A 10,004-nucleotide genomic window follows, 5' to 3' on the forward strand; every position below is an offset into this window, starting at 1 on the left:
TCTATACCATTTCAGAAAATTATAACATGGTCTTATAAAGTTATAAATGTATAATATTGACACTTCTATAAATTCTGTGTCATTCGTTTACAACGTATGGTACAAACTCGGTACATAAGTATATTCATTTTTCTATACCATTTCAGAAAATTATAACATGGTCTTATAAAGTTATAAATGTATAATATTGATACTTTTATAAACTCGCCGGAGAAAATAGTCGACCAGAAAAATTGTTTTAACAATCGAGTACCGAGTGCACCGCGATCCACTACTAGATACAGCAGGGAATGTACAGTCGGTGAACTATACGCCAGAATGCATGAAACTTGTTGCGCCTCTATGTAGCTTTTACGTAGCCGAGGTTTTTACGCGGAGATGTAAGGGAGGCTCTCTTTTGACGTTTTGTATCGCGAGAGCGGATTCAGAGAGGGATGCTGAGATGAATTCAACGCGTTGCAGCGGTTGATGGTCAGGTGCATGCTTGGCTGATCTCTGGTACCGACGGTGTATTTAAAATCATATGCTGTACAGATACTACCATTTCTATCGATCGGAATAACTTAACGATTCGATTCGCAGCTACGGAAGTATTATCGGGAAATAAGTCAAGGTAAAATTAGAAAGAGGGCTCGAATGTTGGACCGACCCTTGAATTAGCCCCGCGTCTCTAATCCTTTGGTGTATCCTTCGGTGGAAACGATCATTACGTCGCAGTAACAGTTGCGCAATATTCACTTACTTTGAAAATCCAGTCGAGCATTGGCCTTCGTTGTCCTTTTGAAGGGTTTCTTCACACGTTTCCTCTTTAAAAAAATGAAACTCTACACTGTTAAAAGAAGATATTATAATTTTATAACATTGTTGGAAGTTTTATTCAGGCATGGTATACTAATTTTATAAGATATTCTCATATAAAACGTATAATATATATTATAAATTGAGTACATATATGTAATACCTTTGTAGTATACGTTATAAATTTGTGTTGATCAGTACTTGATTTTAAACGTTTTTTCTGCAAACAAACAAATATGATGTATGTTCCGGGCACGTTCGAGGACGACATTGGAGACAGAATTTTTTTAAATATTATTTAAATATTTCTCGGACTCGAGAATGTCGCTACAATGTTTCTCGGCCAGTACTACCGACACTTGTCATCTTTCGATTAAATTTAAAAAAAAAATTAACTCATTATAACAATCGTAAATGAAAAACTCATCTGAAAAATTTGCAAACAATGCGTACTAAATGACTCTCGAATATTCAATTTACAATTTTTCCCCGGGATTTCACCCTATTAAGACATCAAGTTTATGATTTTACTGTAAACTTATGTACTAAAAGTGTATGAATTTTATGAATTTTTTTAACATTGTACATTCCATGTAGCCGCCCAACTTCACTGTCCGTTGCGTCACATTTCTCCGTATTATCGTAATTTCGAAGCCGTTTAAAAGCACTTTTTGCAAGCTCAGAGTATAGCCTAACCTCTAGTTCGCCGCTGCGGAGAGCTCTTCAAAGGTGGATTTTTTGAAGACCGGGCCAACGCAATTCCCAGCTCCAATGGGCAGTCGGGAAGCGCTACAATTTCGAGTCGGGCTAGGATGGACTTTTTGTCCGGCCCTCCTTGAAACCTCGACTCGGCCCGACTCGCGTTTGTCTCCCCTCTTCTTGACACCGTGCCAAGTGCGCAGAACGCACTCGGCAGGAGCAAACCGCGCGTGCAGCTGCGAAGTGCGAAATCCCGGAGGCTTTGTCGGCTCCCGTCAGGGGGGTCGGTGGAAATTCTCCCGGTAATTTCGACCCCGGGGGTCGTATCTCGTGGCCGAGCTCCGCGAAGCCGCGAGGTCGATCGATCAGGGAGTTCGGCTCGAGGACGACGTCGCAGGAAGCTTTGGGATCGATCGCGACCACCTCTAAAAGTAACGATCACAGCCGAGCACCGTTGGCCAGTCGACCTTTCGAATCGTTTATTTAGAGGTTCGGCCCCGCGCATCCGGCGCCTCGATCCGACTCTTCTTCATCTTTGACGTATCCGCGGACTATAAGGAGCACTGTTCAAAAAAATATCCTAATTTTATAAACCGTTCCTTGGAACTTTCATTCGGATATGGTGTACAAATATCATATTTTCATATAAAATGTATAACATATATTACAAATTTAGTACGTATGTGTAATAAATTTATAATATATATTATAAGTTTATGTTGATCTTGATTTTAAACGGTTTTTCTGCAGACAAACAAATTAGACATATGTTTCGGGCACGTTCGGGGACGACACTGGTCACATTCGACGTTTTCATCGTCTTCGCCGCATAAATAATAAATTACTCAGTATTTACATATACACGGCATGCGTTTTGGAAACTAGAAATTCTGTTTTTTTACGTTAAGTCATCCTCATATCGGTCTTTATGTGCTCAATCTTGATCCGAATCTGAACGACGTCTCAAGTGTTCGGCCACTGGTGCACTTACCTTACTCCTCGGTCGAAGAAACGATATTCGTTTCACCCTGGAGAAGCCGCACGTCCCTGCTCGAGTTTTCTCCTCGCCCTCGAGAAGATACCGAGAGTGCCTCGGAACTTCCCGGCTGTCAGAGCGGGATGTCCCTGGAAAGTTGGCAGCAGGGTGAGCGGATATCCGGTCGAGCAACAGACGGCTTCGAGATGCGGCCTAGAAGGGGCCCAGAAGGGGGAGCGAGAAGACGCGACTCCTCGGAGGCTGGGGTGGGTGCATCTTGTCGCTCGGCGAGGGCACGAGCTCGAGGTTTGGTCGCCACCTGGTATTTTCGTTGGGTTAAAACACTCGAGGGCCGCTCCTCCTGTAGGAAGTCGAACTTCCCTCCGAGGTCCCGAGGGGGTAGTCTGCCGGATAGCGGGCTGGATGCTTCCGAGGCCAGACCTTCGACATCCGACGATGCGGCCGCACATGGGAAAAGGATCCGGGGATCGTTACGATACCGAGACCCAAAGAATAATGATTTACGGGGGCGTCGGCTTACGTATTCCCCCGACGGCGAATTAATTGCTCCGTTTTTTGCGCGCTCTTTCCCGTCCGCCGACGTCGACGCGAGTTTAACCGTTTTCCTTTCATTTTCCCCTCTTGTACAAAATATAACATTTGCCCAGGGGATTTCCGATCGAACCGTACGACGCCACGCTTGCTATGCTATATTTGCATTTTCTGTAACGTTTTTTTTTTTTTCAATCATCTCTTAAATTTCCTTTCATGCCGAAGGGGCGTTTACTTAAAGTGCAGGATATCCGTAATTATGTCGAGAGCTTTCAAACTTTGTAATCTAAATGTGGAGGCTGTAGAGAAGGTCCTGACACCCATGAGATTTCAATTGTATGAAAATTAATAGATATTTTTAAAGTTTCTTCTAAATAATGAAATTTTGCGAGTTTCGAGACCTACCTTAGGGTCTCCAAATTCACGTTGTAGTTTGAAACGACTCGGTACACTCAGTTCGGACAAAAAGTTTCATGAACGATTGACTCCTCCGATGCCACTTTCGCATCCCCTTAAGGAGGGGAGCGTATCGAAAAGGGAAACATTTATTTATCTAATTACGGGTTAATCGCTATTTATATTCACCTTCGAGCAACAGCATTGAGACAATTTGCGTAAACGTCTTCGCCAGGGTTAGCGCGTTATTATCTCGGATAATTATTCACATGTAAAGGGAAATAAAAGAAAAGAAAGGAGTTTCGCTTCCAGCGTCCGCGTGGCCGTGACGCACGCGTTTTTCAGCTCTAGAGAGAGTTTCCCCGTGCGGGACGAAACCGCCGATTATTTTCCTTCCATCTAGCGCTTCCATTTTCCCAGGTCGAATTTGCCCTGACACTCGATTGCCGGGACATCGCAGATGCCTCGATATCTCGGTTGAAATATCGACAGAGCCGATGGCGAGGAGCCACGTCGCGGCTCACCTGATTTCTCGGGACGTCGATCGGCGAGATTCCGGGGCTGCATTTTCGCCCGTCCAAGTGACACTCTTCCACGGTGATGCATTTCGCGGGAATTCGTAGGGACCCCTTCGCCGTCTATTTCCGTCTTAGGATCAGTTTCGCTTCCGTCATGTTCCACCGGCGGCCTGCTTTACTGCGGCCACCATCGACCGGGTCACACAATTAATGCAGCCCATCCAATAATGAAGATGGACCGTTCCACCTTTGCCGCGGAGGAATTTAATATCATCGGACTCTCGGCCAGCCTGGATGTGTCCTGACTTCTTTACGATAGTATCGACCGATAAGAGCCCTCGTGTGCGCCCACACCAAGTATCGGTTCTCTTTTCGATCTTCGCACGAGATCCGTCCCCTGGAATGCCGAACGGTGTTCCGATAAATTATCGGGGAAATCTTTTTCGGTTTACCGGAAAATGGGGCATCTTTCCGCCTCGGTCTATGGCGATCTCTCGAATGATTTATGGGATTTCGACTTTGCTCCTTCGAGTAACAGGGCCGGTTGAAGAGACCCGTCAATGGTGACTATAGGATGGACATACTTATTCTCAGGACTCTTTCTCTCTCTCCTTTATATATATATAAATTCGGCGGAGTAGATCGCGACGTACCCCGACGAACGAAAAATAATGGAATGTACATTTTAGACGTTTAAGGGGATGTGAAAGTGGCGCCGAAGAAGTTTCGTTTATGAAACTTTTTTCCGAATTGCGTTTACAGAGTCGTTTTGAACTTTACAACGTGAATACGGGGACTATAAGGAAGGTCCTGAGACTCATGAAATTTCAATTTTTAAACGATTTGTTTATAGGTATTTTTACATTTTTTTTTATAAAAAATGAAATCTCACGAGTTTCAGGACCTTCTTTATGGACTTCATGTTCATGTTGTAAAAATTCAATCCCCTTAAACATAGAAGAAGTTTAGGGTAAGGGTAACTACCGACACTTGTCATCTTTCGATTAAATTTAAAAAAAAAATTAACTCATTATAACAATCGTAAATGAAAAACTCATCTGAAAAATTTGCAAACAATGCGTACTAAATGACTCTCGAATATTCAATTTACAATTTTTCCCCGGGATTTCACCCTATTAAGACATCAAGTTTATGATTTTACTGTAAACTTATGTACTAAAAGTGTATGAATTTTATGAATTTTTTTAACATTGTACATTCCATGTAGCCGCCCAACTTCACTGTCCGTTGCGTCACATTTCTCCGTATTATCGTAATTTCGAAGCCGTTTAAAAGCACTTTTTGCAAGCTCAGAGTATAGCCTAACCTCTAGTTCGCCGCTGCGGAGAGCTCTTCAAAGGTGGATTTTTTGAAGACCGGGCCAACGCAATTCCCAGCTCCAATGGGCAGTCGGGAAGCGCTACAATTTCGAGTCGGGCTAGGATGGACTTTTTGTCCGGCCCTCCTTGAAACCTCGACTCGGCCCGACTCGCGTTTGTCTCCCCTCTTCTTGACACCGTGCCAAGTGCGCAGAACGCACTCGGCAGGAGCAAACCGCGCGTGCAGCTGCGAAGTGCGAAATCCCGGAGGCTTTGTCGGCTCCCGTCAGGGGGGTCGGTGGAAATTCTCCCGGTAATTTCGACCCCGGGGGTCGTATCTCGTGGCCGAGCTCCGCGAAGCCGCGAGGTCGATCGATCAGGGAGTTCGGCTCGAGGACGACGTCGCAGGAAGCTTTGGGATCGATCGCGACCACCTCTAAAAGTAACGATCACAGCCGAGCACCGTTGGCCAGTCGACCTTTCGAATCGTTTATTTAGAGGTTCGGCCCCGCGCATCCGGCGCCTCGATCCGACTCTTCTTCATCTTTGACGTATCCGCGGACTATAAGGAGCACTGTTCAAAAAAATATCCTAATTTTATAAACCGTTCCTTGGAACTTTCATTCGGATATGGTGTACAAATATCATATTTTCATATAAAATGTATAACATATATTACAAATTTAGTACGTATGTGTAATAAATTTATAATATATATTATAAGTTTATGTTGATCTTGATTTTAAACGGTTTTTCTGCAGACAAACAAATTAGACATATGTTTCGGGCACGTTCGGGGACGACACTGGTCACATTCGACGTTTTCATCGTCTTCGCCGCATAAATAATAAATTACTCAGTATTTACATATACACGGCATGCGTTTTGGAAACTAGAAATTCTGTTTTTTTACGTTAAGTCATCCTCATATCGGTCTTTATGTGCTCAATCTTGATCCGAATCTGAACGACGTCTCAAGTGTTCGGCCACTGGTGCACTTACCTTACTCCTCGGTCGAAGAAACGATATTCGTTTCACCCTGGAGAAGCCGCACGTCCCTGCTCGAGTTTTCTCCTCGCCCTCGAGAAGATACCGAGAGTGCCTCGGAACTTCCCGGCTGTCAGAGCGGGATGTCCCTGGAAAGTTGGCAGCAGGGTGAGCGGATATCCGGTCGAGCAACAGACGGCTTCGAGATGCGGCCTAGAAGGGGCCCAGAAGGGGGAGCGAGAAGACGCGACTCCTCGGAGGCTGGGGTGGGTGCATCTTGTCGCTCGGCGAGGGCACGAGCTCGAGGTTTGGTCGCCACCTGGTATTTTCGTTGGGTTAAAACACTCGAGGGCCGCTCCTCCTGTAGGAAGTCGAACTTCCCTCCGAGGTCCCGAGGGGGTAGTCTGCCGGATAGCGGGCTGGATGCTTCCGAGGCCAGACCTTCGACATCCGACGATGCGGCCGCACATGGGAAAAGGATCCGGGGATCGTTACGATACCGAGACCCAAAGAATAATGATTTACGGGGGCGTCGGCTTACGTATTCCCCCGACGGCGAATTAATTGCTCCGTTTTTTGCGCGCTCTTTCCCGTCCGCCGACGTCGACGCGAGTTTAACCGTTTTCCTTTCATTTTCCCCTCTTGTACAAAATATAACATTTGCCCAGGGGATTTCCGATCGAACCGTACGACGCCACGCTTGCTATGCTATATTTGCATTTTCTGTAACGTTTTTTTTTTTTTCAATCATCTCTTAAATTTCCTTTCATGCCGAAGGGGCGTTTACTTAAAGTGCAGGATATCCGTAATTATGTCGAGAGCTTTCAAACTTTGTAATCTAAATGTGGAGGCTGTAGAGAAGGTCCTGACACCCATGAGATTTCAATTGTATGAAAATTAATAGATATTTTTAAAGTTTCTTCTAAATAATGAAATTTTGCGAGTTTCGAGACCTACCTTAGGGTCTCCAAATTCACGTTGTAGTTTGAAACGACTCGGTACACTCAGTTCGGACAAAAAGTTTCATGAACGATTGACTCCTCCGATGCCACTTTCGCATCCCCTTAAGGAGGGGAGCGTATCGAAAAGGGAAACATTTATTTATCTAATTACGGGTTAATCGCTATTTATATTCACCTTCGAGCAACAGCATTGAGACAATTTGCGTAAACGTCTTCGCCAGGGTTAGCGCGTTATTATCTCGGATAATTATTCACATGTAAAGGGAAATAAAAGAAAAGAAAGGAGTTTCGCTTCCAGCGTCCGCGTGGCCGTGACGCACGCGTTTTTCAGCTCTAGAGAGAGTTTCCCCGTGCGGGACGAAACCGCCGATTATTTTCCTTCCATCTAGCGCTTCCATTTTCCCAGGTCGAATTTGCCCTGACACTCGATTGCCGGGACATCGCAGATGCCTCGATATCTCGGTTGAAATATCGACAGAGCCGATGGCGAGGAGCCACGTCGCGGCTCACCTGATTTCTCGGGACGTCGATCGGCGAGATTCCGGGGCTGCATTTTCGCCCGTCCAAGTGACACTCTTCCACGGTGATGCATTTCGCGGGAATTCGTAGGGACCCCTTCGCCGTCTATTTCCGTCTTAGGATCAGTTTCGCTTCCGTCATGTTCCACCGGCGGCCTGCTTTACTGCGGCCACCATCGACCGGGTCACACAATTAATGCAGCCCATCCAATAATGAAGATGGACCGTTCCACCTTTGCCGCGGAGGAATTTAATATCATCGGACTCTCGGCCAGCCTGGATGTGTCCTGACTTCTTTACGATAGTATCGACCGATAAGAGCCCTCGTGTGCGCCCACACCAAGTATCGGTTCTCTTTTCGATCTTCGCACGAGATCCGTCCCCTGGAATGCCGAACGGTGTTCCGATAAATTATCGGGGAAATCTTTTTCGGTTTACCGGAAAATGGGGCATCTTTCCGCCTCGGTCTATGGCGATCTCTCGAATGATTTATGGGATTTCGACTTTGCTCCTTCGAGTAACAGGGCCGGTTGAAGAGACCCGTCAATGGTGACTATAGGATGGACATACTTATTCTCAGGACTCTTTCTCTCTCTCCTTTATATATATATAAATTCGGCGGAGTAGATCGCGACGTACCCCGACGAACGAAAAATAATGGAATGTACATTTTAGACGTTTAAGGGGATGTGAAAGTGGCGCCGAAGAAGTTTCGTTTATGAAACTTTTTTCCGAATTGCGTTTACAGAGTCGTTTTGAACTTTACAACGTGAATACGGGGACTATAAGGAAGGTCCTGAGACTCATGAAATTTCAATTTTTAAACGATTTGTTTATAGGTATTTTTACATTTTTTTTTATAAAAAATGAAATCTCACGAGTTTCAGGACCTTCTTTATGGACTTCATGTTCATGTTGTAAAAATTCAATCCCCTTAAACATAGAAGAAGTTTAGGGTAAGGGTAAAATATAAATGTTAAGTTCCTATGCGAGAAGAAACATGCATTTTAACGCAATATATATAAATAATAGCGACTATTTTACGTTCTACGTAACGTATACGTCTTATAAATGCTCGTACGTACGTACGGCGTTTGCGAATTTAGATTATTGCATGTATTTTATAATCGCGTTGATTACATACTTGCCTATTAATTTTGAACGGCAAATGTTTAAACGTAAAATGGACCCAATATAAACGTTAAATTTGGCATGGATAAGGCGAACGTTAGAACGTACAAGACACGTTACGCTACTTCTAGATCTGTATTCCACTATTTCGCATTTATTGGGGCTACAGAGGATAAAAATGAGATATCCTGAATATTTCCTTCACTCGCAACCTATTTCGGGGATGTTTCGCCTTCATTTACCCAATTTTCATTCTTCTCCGTCAAATAACTTGATTTTCCGGTATAATCGCGAACGAGTGGCAGCTTTTATCTCCCGATGCCACATCTCTCCCTTCACCGCTGTCGTGAATATTTATAGGATGGATCCATATCAAAATATTAATTATCTTTTCATCGATGGTCGAGGGAAACGATGGCGTTCCGAGAAATCGACGTCAAACGGTGACAAATATTTTGCGGGCTCACTTCCCGCTAAGTTCGTGCCATTTATGACCATCCAATTCGTCTTGCGTTGTAATAACATATACCTCGAGTAATAATAATTCCTCCTTTTGCGTAATCATCCGTTATGCTAACGGAGAAGCATTGGTGAATATGTTAAAACACTTTCCCTCCAATATCGGGGTTAATAATTACATCCTATACCCTGCCAATTGTTTATATCACCCAGAACACCACTCTTTATATCTTAAATGGTACGAAATTAATTTTTACACTTTCCCGCAAATTATATCGTTCTGTTTTGTTTTTTTTTTCTTTTCGTGCGCGCCTCCGATGCTTAAGAGCACGTTCGTGCCGCAACAATTTAAATGCAAGCCCGTAATCCTGGCAACAGTCTTCTGACAAACCGGCGGTTTAAAAGGGCGTATAAAAAACGCAGAGATGAAACGCGCATAGCACCGTGAAATCAGCCTTTAGTGCCATTTTAGTAACGACCGTTTTTACCCGTTCGAACGGATCCTACCTGTGTCACGGAGAACGAGCTCAAACATTCGTGCATGCCGCTACTTTACGACCGACTCGATAATTTACGCTCTCGATAGTTCACAGGAAAGACAAAAAGGAGTCCCACGTTTTTTTCGACAATATTCGTCGGTTTGATCGGCACCGCACTGTCAAAAAAATTCATTCACTTTTAGTACATAA

Source organism: Orussus abietinus, unplaced genomic scaffold (assembly GCF_000612105.2).
Source record: "Orussus abietinus isolate OABI.00-Male unplaced genomic scaffold, Oabi_2.0 scaffold91, whole genome shotgun sequence".
NCBI classification, from domain to species: Eukaryota; Metazoa; Arthropoda; class Insecta; order Hymenoptera; family Orussidae; genus Orussus; species Orussus abietinus.